The sequence below is a fragment of the Peromyscus eremicus genome, chromosome 18, assembly GCF_949786415.1.
Source record: "Peromyscus eremicus chromosome 18, PerEre_H2_v1, whole genome shotgun sequence".
NCBI lineage: Eukaryota > Metazoa > Chordata > Mammalia > Rodentia > Cricetidae > Peromyscus > Peromyscus eremicus.
Genome location: NC_081434.1, coordinates 20,084,324 through 20,105,989, shown reverse-complemented (window position 1 = coordinate 20,105,989; position 21,666 = coordinate 20,084,324). Strand labels below are relative to the sequence as shown.

The 21,666-nt window shown below is 39.1% G+C and overlaps 1 protein-coding gene across 1 annotated transcript in view; it reads right to left on the bottom strand.

The window, feature by feature from the left end:
• Positions 1-21,666, bottom strand: part of Syt1 (synaptotagmin 1) — a 195,495-nt gene that overhangs the window by 173,506 nt on the left and 323 nt on the right. The gene's annotated exons all lie outside the window — the stretch shown is intronic.

Below are 21,666 nucleotides of genomic sequence, written 5' to 3'. Positions count from 1 at the left end.
TAGAATAACTTTTAAAGTGCTCTTTCCATTCTTGCCATAGAAGAAAAGAAATGCGAGAGAAATCCCTTCAGAAAACAAGGAAAAGCAATTCAAAAGTTAAAATAGGCTCAGTCTCATGAGCTCTGGGTACTATGTTGAAATGTGAGGGGACTTAGGGCAAAAGGTTAATACAGTGCAGATCCCTTCAGCTTTATGATGTGATATGGGTGTTTTCAACAGAAGGGGAAAGAAAATGACAGTTTCTACAAAAGAGGAAAAAATGCAAATAAAATATAAATGAGATGAAACCATGTGGAAAGTTCTCAAGATTCAATGTTACCAACAGAAAAGGCTTCAGCAGACTGTATAGACAGTAAGAACTCAGCGCTATGCAGAGGCAGCGATGAGCTGACCAGACTAATAATTTTAGGTCAGGAAGAGCAGTGAATACGAATAATAACCAGCAGGTAGGGAGGGCTTCACTGCAGTGACTTACCACATCCAGAATGGAGCTAAGATGAACTGATCCATTGTGTTAACACATTTAACACAATGTGGGGAGAGTACCTCCTGAAGCTGGGTAAAAGTGTAATTCTTTTCTTTTACTTCGTGACAGAGTCACACAGCATTATGCTTTTATGTTGTGCAATTTATGCAGCATTCTAAGCTTTGTTTCGGTATCATTTTACCAGCCCATTCCTCCTGGCATTTCCTAATTCTCCATTTCCTTATCCCTCATCTCTCCCACCTTGCATGGCTCCCTGCTAACTACATTTTCACTGTTGCATTTTTCTTCCTTTGATGGCCCTATTAATGTTATTTTCTATTCCTGAGATAAGGATACCGAGCATGTTTATGGAGAAGTTTGAAATTAACATTTCAATTAAAATCTAGCACTAATGAAACCAGCCTGTCACTCCGGGGGAGCTAGAGTTTTAGAGACCTCCTGCTTGCTAGGCTAAAAGCTTCAGGGTCCTGGAGTTTGGAAAGAGCAAAGCAATGCCATTTTCTATATTGATAGTCCTACTTTAACCATCCTTATGTCCATGCAAGGCCCTCATTTTGTTTCCTATTGTTCTGATTCTGTTTTCTTTTTAAAACAATACTGAAGACAAAAGGGATCTACAAAGTATTCTTATCTTAATTTATCATGAAAGTTGCATCAGTGTAAAGAAGAATTCCCTCTACGTGATGTTTTGTTTGACACCGAGGAAAACCAGCACGGTTTATTTGCATAATTTAAGCTGTAGAGGAAAAGAAATGTGAAGAAATGAGAAAATTACCATCAATCTTTAAAGTTTATCTTAGAAAAGTTATGTTACATATTCAGTGTAAATTACATACAAGTTACATGTGAAGCTCAACACACAGTCTTAGTACGTGTGATTGGGAGTGTATTATATAACTATAATAACAGTTTATTATGGATGAGAGCTTGTCTGGATATGAGACTACCAGGCCTATTAGGTCTGAATCCTGGTCTACTTATTTGTCCAATGACCTTGGTTAATACATTTCCTTAACCTTCAGTTTTGTGATTGCTGAGAACTGCTAGGATCTACCTCGAAGGGTCATCATAAGCAATAAATGTCATGATGCACACGGTACCACTAGGTGGGTGCACAGTCATTGGCAGGTTGTATGATATTGGTCACACTGCATGACTGTTTTCCAATAGACATACAAGGAAGGGTTGCCTCACAGTGAATGTGTTCGGGCTAGACTTTGAACTCACACATTTGATAGAGACTGATGTGGCCAGTAGGAGGTAAGAAAACAGCCCCGGTCTCTGGCTTCCCTGGGCTCTACTGCTTTCCTGGCCTGGGAAGTGATTGGGAATAGCTCTGGGCAGAGGAGACAAAGTGGTCTTAGTTCTAGTTCGCATGCCCACTGCTTTGTTTCCTTGGTTGTTGCAATGAAGAACCATAAAGTAAGTGGCTTCAAATCAAGGTGTTATGTAATTCTAGAAGTGAGATGTCCAGGATCAAGGTCACAGGCAGACCATGCTTTCTCTGAAGGCTTTAGGGGAGAGCTCTTCTATGCTCTTCTCATAGTTGCAGCTGTGTGATCAGTAGGGCTCCCTGGCTTATTGATCTGTCATTATCATGTTACTGTGGTCTGTAACTGTGCTCTAGCACTGGACTCTGTCACTGTGAACTATCACTGCCCTTGATCACTGGGGCCTTCACTGTGCCCAGTCATTGTGGCCTATCGTAGTGCTCTGTCACTATGTCCTGCCACTGTGAGTTATCACTGTGGTCTATCACTGTTCCATCTGTAGTCAGAAGCTTTCTCAGGTCCCGCCCAGCCCCACAGTCTGTGTTCCTCCAGTCATGCCTGGCCCTGTGGACCTGCAGACAAAGAGAATGCTGAGAAGAGGAAGGACAAAGTCAGGAGTCGCCAACCAGACACAGAGGAAGCAAGATGACAAGGCAGAACTGAGAAAATTCATCAAGCCATGTAGCTAACCATAGATAAGAATGATGGGTTAATTTAACTGTAAGAGCTAGTCAGTAATAAGCCTGAGCTAATGGCCGAGCAGTTATAAATAATATTAAGTCTTTAAGTGATTATTTCATAAGCGGCTACAGGAGCGGGGCCTGGTGGGATGGGAGAAAACTTCTGCTACATCCATCCCTGTGGTCTTCCGCCTTGCTCTATTATCACTGTGGTCTATCACTGTTTCATCCCTGTGGTCTTCTGCCTTGCTCTATCTCTCTCCCTGTGCTTATCATTGGTACCAAGCACTGTCACTGCTACTCTGCCATATATGTTCTCTCTGTGTACCTTAGTGTCTGTGTCTCTTCTCTTAAGGGCACTGGTCATGTTGGAGTAAGTCTCTTCCTACCTGTTGTGAACCCAATTATATCTTCAAAGATGTTATTCCTCAATAAGCTCACATTCAGACACAGCCTATGGGAGCTTGAACATGCCTTTCTGGGAAGAGAATTCAATTTCTAACACCCACTACACACTTTTTAATTTAAGAAATACATTTCCAACTTCTTAATGTGGATCAGTTATTTAGTCCCTTTTGTCAACATCACTTAATTTCTGTTTACCCATTTCTTTATTTTCCTTAAAATATGAGTTTTATGTTTTGGGGAAACACATTAAAAAGCACTCAATGCAAACGATTCCCTACGAAACACACTGAAACTTAAATTTAAAAAAATAATAAACACATTTTACAGTATTTTCTCTCTCCTCATTATATTCCTGGTCCCATTCTCTCACAAGAGCCGGAAAGTCCTTGGAGGAGCAGCAAGAATGAAGAAAACATAGCTCTGGGGATGAAGGTATGTCTCCATTTTTCAGTGAATATTCTCATGAGTTAGGATCTAAAAACCTATTTTTTTTTTAACAACAGACAACAAAATTCACCCTCTAGGTTATGGCTAATGTTTCCCATATTTGGATCTAGAAAATTATATTTTGTGGTGAAATTCTGAATATTTTTGAAAGCTTCCTTTAGCTGACATGTGTCACTTTCTGAACGATGAAAATCTTAATGTATTCAGGATAGTTTACAGAGCATGAAGCTTGCTCATTTTACATTTTACACTTTTTGTTTTTTATCACTTAAAATGGTAAATGTATTCTTTTTCAAATGTAAATGTATTCTTTTTCAAAGAAATTATTTATTCTTCTCCCTATTTTTATTTCTTCATCTGCAATTCCCTGTTACCAAGGCTTGTGTCAAGACTTTGCCATACACAATCGTTTTCATTCATAAAGCTATCACGTTCCATAACCAGAGCAATCCAATACTTACAAGATTCTAGTTATAAACCCTGCACATGATATCAAACCAAGATCAGAAACTCTACTTCTTAACCATTTTTCCTTTTTAAAAAGCAAACATTTGGAATTGGAACAGCATCTTCACCCTGGGATATAGATGGTCTCACACTCTAGGAAAGGAACATTCTGGAATTTATGGATGTGAACTAATTACCATCACCAAATGAAATCTTTGAAGTTGCTGCTAGGATGGGACTTCTTAATAGCCAGCTGATACAGCTTTCAGGCTCTTTTAATGGGGCTAGGGCTGCACAGAACCTGCCTGGGTACACCCACCCTCTATAAACATGCTGCTGTTCACCCTGGGAAATCACAGTACTTTATAGCTGTAATAGAACACCACTAAAAAGAAGAAAACAAAGCAAGAACCACAAAGATGTTCAAATTCTTCTAGCTCTCTAAAAAAGTGAAAGTACATGGTGCAAGGGTATTGGCTAGAAAAGAGAAAGTCTCTGTTACCTTTTCACAGGGTACAACATAGTTTCATTTCGCTCCCAGGCTCCCTTTCTCTCTCTGTATCTATGGTAAGCAGAATTCTAAGACTCTACCCTCACCTATAAACATGCCCTCACAGTCCCCTCCCCTTGCACACTGGACACCCTGTGACTATGATGGGTCTGCCATATGGCAAAGCAGAAAGTGACTTATAGATATAACTCACAGCCCAATCACAAATCAGTTGTATACAAATTTATTAAGAGGGAGGTATTTCTGGGAGAGCTCAATCAGCTTTAAGACCTTAGGGATAGACAGGCTCTCCCTAAGGTGAAAAAGGTGTTCTCTTGTTGGTCTTGAAGAAACATACAGTTCTGTTATTATAAACTGCCTTTGGAATTGGCAGTTAGGAACTGAGGGTTTCAGCCCTTCAGCTGCTAGGAGCTGAATTTCTCCAAGAGCTTGGAAAAGGTTCTCAAATTGCTCTTCTCTCTAGTTCATACTTTTCTATGTTGTGGCAAAGACCTTTTGCAGAAGGCTCAGTTAAACCATGCTTGACTCTTGACCCACATAAACTGTGAGACATTGAAACCCTACAATCTATCAAGTTTGTGGTGGTAATTTTTATGCAGCAATAGAAAACTCACCATTTCTCTATATGCTAATTTTTACATATATTTGTAACAGTAAGACATAGTCTATGCAACTCAATTAGATAGTTTTGGAGTATCTACTGGATAGTAGCAACATAAAAAGTGTCTATGTCTACCTCAAAAGACTCTAGAATGTTCTAGAAGATAAACATCTAGAATGTAAGAGTAAAATTGGCAAGCATCCTGAGCACAGATTATGGAGAGTCCAAAGGCAAGGAGGCTCTGATCAAGGAAGCGAGATGGGGTGAGAATGTTGCTGAATGGTCTTTGCAACAGTCTGTAGTCAATGCTAATATGTCACATGTCTGAATCAGAGAGCATCTCTCACATTCAGTGCATTAATGAACTATGGCCACTTCTGTATCCTAGGTTATCAATGGAATTCTGTTCCAAAAATATGAGGAATTGATGGGCACTAACACCGGGGTGGAAATCTGTGGAGGCATTCCGAAGTAGCCAGGAAAACGACCTCTGTCTATAGAAGAGGTACTCTTTCCTTACATTGCATTCTATTCCCCATCTCAACACCTATCTAATTTCTCTTTGTCTCTGAGCATGTGGGCTGTAATTCTTCTTGTACTCTTAAGGGAGAGAATGGCTCACACTTACTGCTTTACTTTCTCCCTGTGCTTCTCACTTCTTAGGCCCTCATCCACACCCTTGTCAATCAACTCCTCACTCTAGCTCTCTAAGGAAAAGAGGTTTTCCAAGGTCACTGAAGAACTCTGTCTCTCCCAGACTCTTCTTAGGCATAATCCCCTAGGATCTATTTGCAGCACCTGCCATGCCGACAGGCTTCTTCTCGTGGTCCCAAAAGAAAAAAGTAAGTTGGCTAGCATCTTATTCTTAAAAACCCAGAGAGGCTCATGGTTTGCTGAATACATCATGCCCTGCTCAACAAAATATTATCATTTCTTAAAAAACAGGGTCACGCTTTTTTCTTTTCCTTTTCCAACTACACCACTGAGTGTGTTCTGCCCAATGGCCTTAGCCTCACTTCTAACAGAAATCTTCTGTAATGCTCATGTTGGTCAGTAGGATTTAATTTCCTGGTACTTCTTTGCATATATAAAGTCTTTCAGGAACAGTTCTTACCCTGTTTCCTCATTGCCATAGATCTTCTTCCTTTGTATCCCATTTACTTGAAACTCTAACACATACGCTGCTCTCTATGTACTAGCAGTTAATTTGCTTACTAACTTTGAGACTCTTAACTTCACTATAAAATTGGAACTATGTACGCAAGTAATAATTGGTTGAATTGTAATTTAATACATAGACAAGGGCCTGTACCTAGTAATCAGAAAGTGTGGGTGATCATGACAATGTCCATTGCTTCTTTTCTACTAGACCTGCAACAGCAAAGGCAGACTGAATGAGTTGTTTTCCTTTAAGTCAAACTTTCAAGCTGTAGCTTCAGGACCACTCTCTTAGACTCAAATTGATTACTTTTTCTCAGAAGTTGTCTTTACTTAGCTTTCCTGTCACTCTCCCATTCTTTCCTCACAGCCCACATTTATCTCCTCATCAGCCTCTACTTCTCAGTGAGTTTGGAAATCGAAGAATTTCTTTCTGATGCTCCTTTTCTTCTGTTCTCTTATATATGGTCTTGCTAATGATAAGAAACCACTTACCCCAACTGAACTCCTATGTAGTCAACCCCCAAATCTCAGTGCCTACTTCGGAAGTCTTCTTGCATTCCCTCCCTTTTCTGGGCTCTGGGAAGGATCGTTACTCGTTACTCGGCATCTCTGTAATTAGTTTCATTTTCTCTTTCCTTCACACCTTTAGAGTCGTCAGCCACACTGCCTGTCAGCAGCACACTCCCAGAGTCTCTCACATACGTGCTTTCCTTCCCCTGCAATTTTAGGCTTACTCTAGGTTCTCTTCAAGTGACTTGTTCCTGCATGTCCCTCTCTCTGGTTCTCCCTCCCCATCTACCCGCCCACACCCTGCTGCCAAACTGATGATCTCCAAACAAGATGATAATGTCCCTACTTCATGCTTATCTTGATTAGTTCCTGAATCTCTTTGGACTACTGAAGTCTAATTTTCTTAGTTTGGTATCAATGGTCACCTTTAACCTAGCTTCCGGGTACTCTTTGAGGACCCTTCTTTAGATCTCCTAAGTTTCAGTACGCACCCTATTCTCACTGTGTCCATACAGATCTAACTTCTATTAGAGTATGTCGGCTCCTGTGGTGTGAAAGTGAAACTGTCCCTACAGGTTTACATATCTGAACACTTGGTCCTCAGTTGGTGACATTGTTTTGGAAGGTTGTAGGACCTTTCAAAGGTGAAGCCTTGCTGTAGGAGTGGATTATTGGAGGCTGGCCCCACTTCCTGCTTTCTCTTCCCTTCTTGAATAGGGGATACAGTGTGACCAGCTGCCTCCTGCTCTTGCCTCTTTGTCTTCTCCATCACGATGGACTTTGTTCCCTCGAACTACAGACCATACTCCTTTCCCTTCTTTACTGCCTCTTGTCAGGTAACTGGTGGTAGAAATGAGAAACCACATAGCACAGTGCTCCCTTTTTTTTTTTCTGTATTCCCTATTAGACGTGCATCTGTCACACACACACACACACACACACACACACACACACACACAAATTCATGTCTCACTATTGTTAAGCATGCAGTATGTAGTATCTAGTCTGGAATAACTTGTCAGACTCTTCTCAAGAAGTCTAATGAGCAACATGGCATCAGACTGCTTCTCACCAGAGATAAGTGTATTAATGCATAATACTATAAAAGGAACAGTATGTATACAAGAGCCAGTATTTGAACTGGCCTGGGTCTTTGACCATGGAGGCATGGAGTACTGGCATTTCTGATATGAGCAAACCATGGGCTAAGGTATGAAGAGAGGCATTAGAAGCATATGTCTAGTATCCAGAAGCATGTATTAAGATGGCAATAATGTGGAAAGGAGGGCTGCACCAAGATTAAGAGATGCATGCCAAATAAAGGAGTTGAAAATCAGGCGAAAGGAAGTGGTAATGGTTCCTGAATGAGGAACTTGTATGTTCTGAGCTCAGCCACAAGAATCATATGGACAATGTATGTTCAGTGGTCTGTCCGCGGATGTGTGGAAAACAGCTGGAGGGAGATCTTGTAGTTATAACATATATGAGGTCCCGGATCAGAGCAGTAGCACAGGGAGCACACAAGAGAGAGGGATCAGAGAATGGGACAATGTGACTTACTGACTGGTTGGAGAGTGTGCAGGCAAAGAAGGGAGAGAATAACATGATGATATGTCTATCAGTTTTAGAGCAGAGAAACGCACGTCTGTGTTGTTGAGACAATGAGTTTCTCACATGCTGAATTCTAACGATAGACGGGACATAGATGAATGGATCTAAGGCAGAATTTTGATTGTTTCATTGTTTTATTTTGTATCTTTCCACATATCACCCTTTCACGTCTTGATTTATTGTCTACTCAAATATATTCCTCAATTTTCTGCGGAGTTGTATAAGTTTTTTTTTTAAAATAAATTCTGGAAAAATCCTTGTCACATCTATATGGTTTGGATATTCTGCCCCAGTCTGTAACTTCTCTTCACATTGTCTTTGTTACATTTTAAAAAGCCCATTTTTTTTTTTTACTCTGACAAAGCCTTATTTATCAAGTTATACTGATAGTCAATGTTTTTTGGTACCTTTCAAGAGACATTTCCATATATCAATGTCATGGAAGTCCTCCCAATGTTCTCCAGTTTTAACTTTTACATTTACATCACAGTCCTTGTGGAGTTCCCAGGAGATTGCAAATTAAAGTCACAATGCTATATCCTTTGCAATAACTAGACTGACAAAATGAAGAAGGCCAACAACTCTAAGTGTTGGCAAGAACACAGAGAACCAAGACTTTCACACATTACTAGTGGGGATACAAACATGACATCTTTATCACTGTGTAGTCCTGGCTGGTCTGGAACTCACTCTGTAGACCAGGCTGGCCTTGAAATTCAAAGAGCTCTTTCTGCCTCTGCCTTGTGAATGCTGGGATTGAAGGTGCGCACCATCATGCTTGGCCAGATTATTAATGTTTATAAGCTACCAGTGTAAACCCCAGCAATCCCATATCTAGCTATTTCCCAAGAGAGTTGAAACAGGTATAAACCCACCAAAAAAGTTGTATAAGAGCACGGAAAGCATCTTCATTATTCAAGCCCCAAATTGAAAATACTTTAAACATCTATCAAAAAACAGCATGGCTAAGAAAATGTTGGCTCACTTTTCTGGATATCCAATAATGTACCACTGTTCAACAACATCAACAACAACAAGGAATGTGCTAGTGGCATAGGCAACAGTGTGGACAATACTACTCTCAAAAACATCACAGAAGGAGAGAAACAAGATACACAGACTGTACAATGTATGATTCCATGCTAACAAACCATAGAAGAAATCACCAATTTACAGTGACAGAAAGATTAATTAGTATCTAAAAAGCTAGAGGTGCTAGGGCCGGAATTACTATAAAGATACTACGAACAGTTTTTTTAGAGTGATGAGTACACTGTATTCATATATTTCAGGAAATATATAGATGTGAAATATTCAGAATTAAGCATGTGCAGGGCAGGCAACTTACTGTTTGCAAACCATTCTTAAATAGAATTAAGGAAAGCAGGAAATTCAACAGAGCTATCAAGGCTGGAGATTAAGTTTTGCGTTACATGAAGTTTTGAATTACATGAAGTTGTATTGTAAATCCTGAAAAGATAGAAGAATGAATGCCCGAGGTACATCTTTGGAGATAGCTTACCTGCCTATAGTTAGAAGAGAGAGAGAGTGGAAAGGAAAGTGTTCAGAAACAGGAGAGAATACAGCAGTGGTTCCCAACCATCCTGATGCTATGACCCTTTGATCCAGTTCCCCATGTTGTGGTGACGCACAACCACATAATTATTTCATTGCTACTTCATAACTGTAGTTTTGCTACTGTGATAAATCCTTATGTAAATATCTGACATGTGACCCCTGTGAAAGAGTTGTTCAATCCTCAAAGGGGTCATGACTCACAGGTTGAGAACTGCTGGAATAGAGGATCACAAGCCAAAGCAAGGCAAGGTACATGGGGCAGGCTGCCTTTGCACCTAGCCCCATTATCCCTGGCTGAGTGAATATTATGTCAAGTCATCCACATAGTAGCAAGATGTAGCTGTCTCTAGCTGAAGCTATACGCAATAGAATGGACTGTAGGGATGGTCCATATGCTTTTTGCAGTGGAATCATTGGTGAAATCACATGGTGCTCTCAGCTTTTAGAATGACTATTAAACTCAAGCGCTTATGGAAGTATTTGGCTTTCCATCAGAAATACTATTGTTATGGCTGAAGACTACTTAATGCAAACTAGTAAAACAGATTCACCACTGATGAGGACCTGGAAGGCAGCCAGTTAAACCACATTAACACTGTGTTAGCAGGAAGAAAAGTGGATGGATGACAGCAACCCTGAAAGGTGAGGCGATGTGGAACAGTTCCAATCAGCGTGGGCAGGAGATGGCAGGCCAGGCCAGGCTGAATCACCACTTCAAGCGATAACCGCTGCTGGAGTGTTATCAGCAACGACAGTAGCACACAGCCCCAGAAGCTGGGCTTTGTGTGCCTGACGGAGGAGACTGAGAAACCTGAGCAAGGTCACTGTAAACAGCTACTCACCAAAGCACACCTCACCAACGTGCCCACTGCAGGAACGGCCAGTGCGACATTTAGGCTGTCCCTTGAGTTCTGTCCATGAAAGCATGGGGAACAGGTAGCTGTCATATAAATGAGCTGATCTAGAATCCTGGCCATTCTAATATAGCACATTTTTTTTTTTTTTTAATGCTAAGAGATGAAATCAGCTGTGTATCCCAGATCTCTACTTTAATAAAAGTATGTATGGGAAGGACTAGGGAAAGCCCCAGAGGGCCAATTTGGGGCTGCCTGCTTATCAGCTGCACCAGACTGACTGCCATCAGGCTCAGAATAATAAAACAAACAAGGGACATGTTTAGGCTGTACAGACAAGTAGGAAGAAAACATAACGGAAGGCGACAGCACTAAAGTAAGCTCAAGAACAGAGAGAACAAAAATAAAAGGAGAGAAACCGAGTGCAAAGCAACTGGCTCGGGAAGGTTGCCCATCTTCGTTTCAACAAAATGGTGAATGTTACCTTTCTTACTCCGTCCCTCAAAGCCTTTTCCACAGGCTTCTTCGAAGTCATTTTTTTTTTTTTGATGACTCAATGCAATTAATAGGTTCCTATGAACTAAAGGAGAATAATAATTCTACCTCCTACAGGCCTGTTTTTTCCTGGGACTAGAAAATGGATTAAAAAAAAAAAGAGCATCTCCAACCATGCAGGTTGCATAGTAATCACAGACACAAACAGCTAACTATAAAAACTACAAGCACATACAAGTATGCACTCAACGCAGAGTGAGAGCTGGTGATTAACAGAAGATTGGGAGGTCTGAGGCCAGGGGAGAAGAACAGCTTGGAATAGTATAGCTCTCAAAAGGGTGAGAGGAGCCAGAGGCAAGCAGTATTTCAGGCAGAGGAGGCCATGTGTGTGAAGATCTGGAAGCATGGGGATGCTAAACTAAAATTCAAGGAGAGTCTCCTCTGCTGGAGCTAACTGTGTGAGTGACTATCAGATGAGTGAGTGACTATCAGGAGATGAACTTGGAGCAGATGTGTGAGTGACTATCAGGAGATGAACTTGGAGCAGATGTGTGAGTGACTGTCAGGAGATGAACTTGGAGCAGATGTGTGAGTGACTGTCAGGAGATGAGCTTGGAGCAGATGTGTGAGTGACTGTCAGGAGATGAGCTTGGAGCAGATGTGTGAGTGACTATCAGGAGATGAACTTGGAGCAGATTTGGAAGCCTCATCCACTCCTGCCTACCAAGCTGTAGATGTCTAGCTAAGAATCAGTGCTTTAGTGTAGAAGTTCTTCTGAGAATGGAGTGAAGACAGTATGGAGACCCAGAACATTTTAAAATGGTTTACTTAAGCTGGGCATGGTGGCTCATTCCTTTAATCCCAGCACTTGTGAGGCAGAGGCAAGAGGATCTCTGTGAGTTCAAGGCCAGCCTGGTCTACAGAGTGAGTTTTGAGATGGAAGTGGTACAACTCGATTCTTATTTTACATGCAATTATCTGACCAAGGTCATACATTAGTAATGACAGAGTGAGGGTTTTGAATCCTGACAGATAAACTCGCACTATAAACTTCACAGTGTTGCATCAGAGCAAGCTCTCCCCCCCCCCACCTGTTCTGCCTCCTCATATTGGGCCAGTTTCCCAGTGATTAACAGCACTTCAAACAACTTCTAAGCCACTGAAATGCTTCAAAGGCTTTAGGAAATACAATTACAAAATTACGACAGAAATGTTTCTAATTCACTACTACAGTTACTTTATCTGAAAGAACCAGCCTCAGTCCTTACAAAAATAAAAAGATAATAAAATTTTACTTTCCAGGAAGTGAACCATATGACTCTCAATTATAGTAGTAACCAGACTGTAGACAAGTATATATTGCTTTCAGATAATAGCATATTTATCAGCCACATATGTTTCTAGTATTTATAATCTATTATGTATTATGTTATTTCCATTCCTCTGTGTGTGTGTGTGTGCATGTGTATTATAAAGAGCTTTAACAAAAGTAAAAAAATAAAGAGTCTTAATGATAAGATAAAAAATAATAGGAGAGTCCAAACGGTTTCAGAATTTCTTCAGGGCAGCAGTTTCAATTAAAGTGTTGCTTGGTGAGGAAAATCTTTAAATGGCCCAATATCTTCTTATTCTTTACTTCAAAGTTATCTATGCTCATTCAAAAGACAGACAGGGGAGGCATGTGGACTCAGAAGATAGCGAGTTCCAATCCCTTTATTATAATACTCTCTTAAGTGAAAACCAAAACAAAGAAAAATAAAGCCAAGTGCTGGAATGTAACTGCCCACCATATAATCTTCCTGTATTTTCTGCTCTGAATTCTTTATTAAGAGCAACAGAAACTGGTCTAAACCTGATATCCATATAATAAAGGGTCTTATATAGTCCTTTACATACATACATATATATATGTATGTATGTATGTATTTTGTTTTTCGAGACAGGGTTTCTCTGTGTAGCTTTGGTGCCTGTCCTGGATCTCACTCTGTAGACCAGGCTGGCCTTGAACTCACAGAGATCCGCCTGCCTCTGCCTTGCGAGTGCTGGGATTAAAGGCATGTGCCACCACCACCTGGTCTTATATATAGTCTTAAGTGTGAGCAAAACAACAGGCTCCAGGGTTCTACATCTGTAACGTTCCTTATGAACTTGCTTCTGCAGGCAGGTTCACTTGATGGCAAGGCTTGTGTGTCATACTCTAACTTATGTGGTAAGGAATTGACTTTTAGAGATATTCACAAGCCTCTCTCTCTACTTGCGAAGTATCCCAGTGAGGTAATTCTTTGGTTGTGTTAAATATCAGGCCACGGCATTATCTGCATCCTTTATTTTCCTTCTATGGGCTTACTTAATATCCTTGAGACGCCAACAAAATACAGCTCAAGAAGCTCCAGGAACTTAGCTGAGATCTTAATTCACTGGGTAGCTTTATGTGCTTACATTTATTTCATACCCCTATGCTCTGGAAGTTTCTAGAATCCCTTAACACTTGCTCATTTTAAAGGAGTGAATTGCTTGGGGGGATTTCGCTGCACAATAGGATTTCTGAAGGAAACCACAAGGACATATAAACATCCTTCCTGAAATGCAATCCCAGCAGCATGTAGTTAGTTAGCTAAGGTGCCACCCTGACCCCAGAATATTGCTAGAATTCTACTGCACACTTGCTTAAAATCAGTATTATCTACAACACTACAGTTTGTGACACGTATTTTCAAATAGTTTTCTGTCTCACAAGTTGAACAGATAATATAAGATACTCACATATATAATTTTAAAAACCAGTGAAATGTGTTAATTGTAAAGGAGAAATAAGGCCATGAGTTACAATAAAATAATCTGTAATAATTTACAAAAATTTATTTATATTATTTATTATAATATTATTTGTATTATTATTAATACAAATTTATTTATATTACACTAGAAAAAACACAATGAAATAATCAGATGCCTGAAACTCACTGCTCTTTAGAGAAGACAATCAAAAGATGATTGCGAAGAAAAATCAAAGACTAGATCTTAGACAAATATTGTAATAAAAGATAAACTGTTTCATATATTTGATAAACACACAAAACCACCTTGCATACACACACACACACACACACACACACACACCCCTTGTTCTAGGTCACATAGGTATAAACAGTTTCCTTATATATGTATGTACCCTGGAGATTCTGAAATTGTGTGGGATGCAGATTGTGCCAAGTATTGCAGGATGAGTAGGTTCTTGGATCTACACCATCCGTTAAGTGCCAGGTCCTGTCTCCATGCCCAAGTTTCAGCACACTAAAAATAGCCCGACAAATATTCATTATATCCTGTAGGGGGCAGTGCAAACTGTATTAAGAACTATTGCTTTAGGTGAAGTAGACTTTCTACTTTAGAATTAAAATTGTAAGGGTGGTGGTGGTAAGAATACACACACGCTTGGAGGATGATGGAGAGGGAAAAGGTAGGAAGGAAGAAGTGAGAAAGGCAGGGAGGGAGAAAAATGCACATACATACATACATACATACATACATACACACACACATACATACATTTGCAGTATTTTAAATCAGTATTGAGTTAAAATGATACTAGATGATGATAGCACTAAACTAGATAAACTAAACTAAAATGAAGGATATTTTTGTTGAAAGTGCAGATGCCCGCCTTGTGATGCTTATGATGCTTGTGATGAGCCGTAACCTGTATCTTCTACAATGTCACTGTCCCAAGGAAGTTGATATTGCAAAGTTCTTACTCTGAGAATACCATTCATCAGAGTTGAGCCTTTTTCTTGCAGAGTTTTTTCTTTTTAGTAGAAGTTAATAATAATTTCATGTAACATTTTAGCCACGCCCTCTGCAGTTGAGGAAGTACTGACTCAACAGAGAAGGGAAGTTGACTCAGATAGCTAATTCATTTCCAGAATGTGTGGCTTTCAATGTAAATAAGCAGGTGAGGAACATGGCTGTATCTGAGTGTAGGAAGGACAATTAAATGAATGCGGAACTGAAGTAAATAACTACCCACTTATCAAGCTGGGGGATGTGGAAAAAAATGGATTCTATTAAACTCACATTTCAGGTATTCAATCGTTTACAATATAAATAAAATATGACTGTTTTTGAGCAGGTTACAGTTTATCAATATTTTTTCAGTATTTTATCGTAGTAAGAGGATTTGAAGCCTTTGTGACATTCTTTTAAGGCCGAATCTTAAAACTGGAAATGTTTTCTGACAACACCTCCCCACCTCCCACCTATACTCCCTACTTTAAATAACTTATTTGGACAACTCTTTTATCTAAGAAATCCTCAGATTTTTTATTTATATAATGGGAATAGTAGCTGTTTTTCCTTAGTGGTTTTCACAAGGCTTATTGGCGATTCATATATGCACAGCACACACAGGGATGCTAAGTGCTCAGTAAACTTGATCATCAGTAGAGTAATTATTGTTGTTCACATGCTACGGATCACTGTGTTTCTAAAAGGTCTCTTCATTTGTGTCTTGCAATCAACTTTTTGACGTTAACATTATTGTTCATGACATTGACGTAGGGCAATGACTTTGTCTTCATTTTGCAGCCACATGAGGGAAAACAAAGTTATCCCACTACACTTTACTTCACTGATGTGCACATGCTTATATTATTTTCATTGTTATCATCATGACCTGCTTAGTTCCTAGACATCTGCCTACTGAGTTTTAAGGTTGCCCCTTTCAAAAAGTGTTCCATACAGCTATCTGTCTTTGGAGCTGCTGATATAGTACGGGAGGATGAGTGAGGAAGACATCTTGAACTGTAATAGTAGTTGAGACTTGCTTTTCAGTGTCCATATATTATTTCATTTGAAAAGGACCCTTGGCTTAAAAGGTTTGCAATTTCTTTCAGGGTCCAGTTTCTGCAAACATAGTGTAAGGACCATATTACTCATTGTGATGGTAAGTTTTGAATTATGACATCTACAGTTTGCTTTTAGCATCAACTGATTTAGTATCAAACAAAACAGATCCAGGCCATCTCTTTTTTGGAGAAAAAGATTTTTTCTTGGTCATAACCTCAATGCAGTAATGTTCAGATCCCAATTACATTACACCTTGTTGTCAGCCCCCCTTTCAATGTACAGGACAAACAAAGATGTACCTGGGCTTAGAGAATTAACCTCTAAGCAAGCAAGGAAGCCCCTGTGGATAACCATGAGAGGTGAGTGGTTTGAATGCAGAGCTTTGGAAAGAGGGGACGTCATCCAGTTCTGCCTTTGAAATGAGGGATTACTCATTCTGATAGTGACAAATTAGCTGGGTCTTGAATGATGAACTAGTATATCAGGGCCAATGGGTTTGAGAGATATTTCAGGATAATGTTTAAGGGCTTAAATTCAGGCGAAAAACTGGTGGAGAGAGTTCATCGTGGCCAGCATCACAATAAGAGTTCTTAGTTAAACTTCCCACGGCAAGAATGCAGAATAAGAAAGGAAGTGAATTCAAGGTGACGCCCTGGAAAATAGCGCATCATTTTAAGAAATGAATGATAAGGAAAAAACGAGGATCAGCCTATAGAGGAGAATAAGGAGGTGGGAGATGGTAAAGAAGCAAAGGAGAGTGAAGGCAGAAGCTGTCTGACAACAGTGGCCAATTAGTGATAACATGCAGAAATGTCTGCCTACCTGAAATCTGACAGTAACTCTCACTGTATCAAGACGTACCCAGTGAGTTTAAAGAAGACAAGTTTAACAGTGCATGAGGATGGAAATCGGAGTAGGAGGCACTGGATTGTCAAAGGGCATGATGAGAAGGCGGGGGTCCAGGTTATGTTTTTAACTCTGGCGGAGGTGTGAAGGGAGAAGACAGACAAGTAGTTTGACCAAGGCAAGCTCAGGGGAAGAACTTTTACTAGAGCATGGAGCAAGCACCTCGGATTCCTCTAGCACCCATGCTGTGTGTAACTTAGCTAAGCACTCTCGGATGGAACCTACGAGCACACAGTAGCTAAGGGGGATGACAAAAGGCAAGGTCAGCAGAAAAGGAAAAGGTTAGAGGAGATGAGGGGCTGCGGGAATCTTCCATCATCTTCCCTGGAACAGGTACCACAGAACCAGGCTTCAAGAACACAATGCACACATATTCAGCTGCAAAGTTTCTGGAATTTTCTCAGTTTGGGTGACTGACCTGAATAGAGGGCTCTTCTAAAATAGAACTAGAAACTTGTTAAAACGACAGTGTGAATTTAATAATAGCTAACATTTAAAGTGTGCTTTTTCTGTGCTAGACACCCCGCTATACTCTGTATACACCAGTGCCTTTACCCACCAACTTAGCAACGAGGATACTATTTAAGATCTTATCTTTGTAACAGGAGGACATGTATGCATAAAAATGATTAATTAATATGCCCAAGGTCACAGAGACACTGAACCGTAGATATAAGACTTGGATTCAGGCAGCCTATGCCCATAAACTGTGTTTATTCCTGTATCAAAGTACATATCACCAAACATTTCTGCATCAATATCAACAGCTATCCTTAGACCTCTCACTCTTCCTCTGGACTGAGAGTGGAGATTTGGTTATTTTGCTGTGTGTGAGGAAACGTGCACTCTAACTTCAAGGAGCTCATGAATATCAAAATCTTAATCGTAGCTATTTGGATGACACGAGTTCATGCTTTACAAACCAACCATGGCCTTCGTCACATTAAAATCAAAGTTGCAAAATAAAGAAGCATTCTGGAAATCCTTGTCTGCTTCATTTAGATAACAGTGTGCAGAATGAATTGAAAGATAAAAATGCTCAGAGCATTTACAATTTCCTTTTCCTCCCTCCCTCCCTCTCTCTCTCTCTCTCTCTCTCTCTCTCTCTCTCTCTCTCTCTCTCTCTCTCTCTCTCTCTCTCTCTCTCTTAAATGCAAGCCCCACAATGTTATGGATGATATCATCAGGCAATTTGGTTTGAATATGCCCCACACTGGACTGTGTAGATTGCCTAACTAATGACATGCACACTCCTTGCCACCGTGACACCTCTCCTCTTACAAGTGGGAATTTCAAGTGACAGACTAAAGCTGTTTGCTATCAATTTTGCAAAAACCACATCTGCCAGATAGCCAAGATTTAGTTCAGAGACCCAAATCGATTAATATTCTAATTTGTTACCTGTCGTTAGCATCTTATTGTGTTATGCCAAGTCAAAAGTGATAGTCTTTCTATATAGCACATGCCCCAAAGGCATTTGAGTTTAGGGACATATTTCATTTTGCTCAGGGTTGCTTCCTATTTGAAAAATCCCATTAGAAATTTCAATTACACAGGCCATAAAAACTTTGGTGAATTAAAATGAAAATGTAGAATATTTACTGCTAGACATTTTAATAGAACTGCATGACTGTATTAAAAATATTTTCTAAAACATATTTACTTTTAAAATATCTTAGATATTTATTTGTTTCACCTTCTAATAGCAAGGAAAACACTAGCAACATATTACTTTGCATAGGTCTTAGGGCAGCCTCACGTTTCTAGTCTTTTAGGGGGCAGGTCACAAGCAAACCTCTTTGGAGTTAAACACCTCCATCCAGTCTCATTTCTAGTACCTAGTAAAGGGAGGTAGACTGGGGAATATCTTGGGAAGGAGTAAGATAAAGCTAGGCAAGTGAAGTAAAATCCCAAACAAGGGATTTCATATGTAATGTTTTCCAGTTGATTATTTTTGTACTGAGGAAGAGAGGAGAAAAAAATGTGTAATAATAGCTGAATCTTTGTGGGAAAAGAAGCAGGGGACATCATAAAGATGGAAATATTTTGCTTTTTAAAAGTGAATGGCATTGGTAAGAACTGAAATGGAGTTTTAACACTAGCAATGTAAAAAACTGTGTTTTGATTTGCTAGCATCTTAAGGCTACAGAGCCTAAGAGGGGATGTGTAGGATATAAGTGAAACTGATATTAATTCATTCATTTATTCATTCATCAAATATATGTGAAGAGCCTTCTATGTACCAGTCACCATGAATGACATCACCACTCATAAAACATATAGAACTTACTTCCCTCATAGAACTTTTATTACTTTGGAGAGATCTAGAATAATTAAAAACCAAGTAATAAGGAATATTTGTTATTGTAGATGGTGTTAAATAATATAGCAAGAAAAAGAGCAAGAGTCAGGGAGAAGAAATACTGGCAACAATGGATGAATTAAAGGGGGTTGCAACTGTAAATACTGTGGTTGGATTAATCTTAAAGAGGAAGATGACACTGTATGGACATAAAAGAGACGAGGAAATGAGTTAGGATGCTGATGGGAGCACAATATAGTTCAATGGTTATCAGGCTTGCTATGTGTCTCCAACCATTTACTCTTTTAGAGGAGATGCTTGAACAGGAGGCAGGAGATGTGTCTCACTGTTTCTTCCATTGTTTTCTCTGATTTACTATGACACATTTCTCTTATGGCAACTATTTGGATAAAGGATTCTTTAAGCCAGAGTTTATATCTATAATGCATGTATATGTTTTATATGTTGAATTTCTAACATTAAAGTATATAAAAAGCACTCCCAATTTTATATCAGTCCATTAGCTGAGCAGTAGAGCCAACAAGGAACTGAGATCTTGTTTTTCTTACTCAAGGGCTTGAGCTACTGGACCATCTCTCCATCTCCAGCTCTTCCCTTATGGGGCTTCCTGCTGAGAATAGTCATCACCAATGACCCTGTTAGCACATGCTTCAGAGGAAGTTGAATTTGTGAATAATGTGGACAAAGTAACACATTTCTGATCTTTGAGGCATGAGAAGTTGTTATAGATACATTTTTATAAATGTTACCTTCCATATGGAATACTTCAATAGTATGTTTATCATTTCTTCTTAAAAGACACATTTTATTTCATTGAGTGCATCCAAGTCATCCTCAGGTCCTAATACACTGTGTCTTCTGCTACACAGATTCAAATTCTGCTGCTCTTGTTAGGAAATATTTTTGAACCAATTTTAAGAGGCCAGCATCACTGGTATGAAAGCCAAAGAGTTTAAAAAAAAAACCAAACAAACAAAAAACCCATAGTAAACTACTATATGCCAATCAATACTCCTTTTCATAGGAATTGTGTCCAGGGCTTTTCCTGAACAACTGAGTCAGTGGCATCTAAAAAACATTAATCACCATGATGGTTTTGGATTAATTTCATGGAGGCAAGGACAGTTCAATCCTTGTATATGAATAAACACAACTGATCACATTAATAGGATAAAGGGTAAAGCAATATGATCATTTCAAAAGAAAGAATCATTAAAAATTAATCAAATATTCTTTCAGGATAAGAAATGGTCAACAAATTATGTATAGAAGGATTATACTTCAATATGATAAAGGGTGCACATGACAGCCCCAGAGATAATACATAAAAACATCCCCTTTAAAATGTAAAAAGCAAGGATATCCTTACACTTCGATGCAACTTAGTATGGTAGGTCTTAACTAGAATAATAGGGCAAGAAAAACAAATAAAAGATATCCAAAGTGGGCAGAAAGAAGAGATTTTTCTTGTTTGCACATGACATGATCATATATATATATATAAAGAGATCTAAAAGTTCCATTACTAAACTTTTAGAAGCAATGAATGGACTTGGTAAAGTTAAATGAACACATTAATGTACAAAGGTCAGCATTATTTATATGCACTACCTCACACATAAACCAAGAAAACAATCCTATTTATAATACTAAGAAAGAACCTTCATTTTAAATTTTATTTATTATTACTGTGTCTGAATGTAGCGTGTGTGTGTGTGTGTGTGTGTGTGTGTGTGTGTGTGTGTGTGTGTATGTGCGCGCGCGCACGTGCGTGCTCACATGTGCCACAGAGCTCATGTGGAGGTCAAATGACCTGGGTCTAGGAGGCTGAAGAGCAAGAAGGAGAGATGGTCAAAGGTTGTAAACTTTGATTTAGATGGGAAAGTAAGTTCAAGAGATTTATTGCACAACATGGGCTGCAGGAATCTTGAGTTATGTTAGGACAATGAATGTTGTTCGCAGTAAGAAATGGTTCTATGTGAGATACTGCACATATGCTACTTAGTAAGATTTAATCAATTTACAATATTTATAGCTCAATACTGTATTATACACAGTAAGTATATCTGTAAATATACAAATAAAATTTGGAAAACTAAATATCACTGATTAGATTTGTGCTATGTTCACTCAAATAAGCTTAGCTCTAGGCTTTGTGTTTCTCACTGACAAAATATTAAAAGGAGGTAAGCACTTTTGAAATACTGACAAAGTAATGAAAGAAAACAAGTTTTAAAAACTATTAACAAAGGAAAGAAAATCAAACTTGTAATAGTGGGAAAGTATCAGCTAATATAATCTTTCCTATATAACAATTCCATCGATGCAAATCTAAACTACATATGACACAACGTATAGGTATTACTATTCTCAGAGAAACAGAAAATGAAGGACCAACCTACATTAAATACAACACACAAAATTTTGTTATAAACTATGCTATTATTTTTAAAACATAGTTAAAGAAAAAAATCATATTCCATTTCCAAACTCACTTCATTTACCATTGGAGTATCACTGGAGTGCTGTAT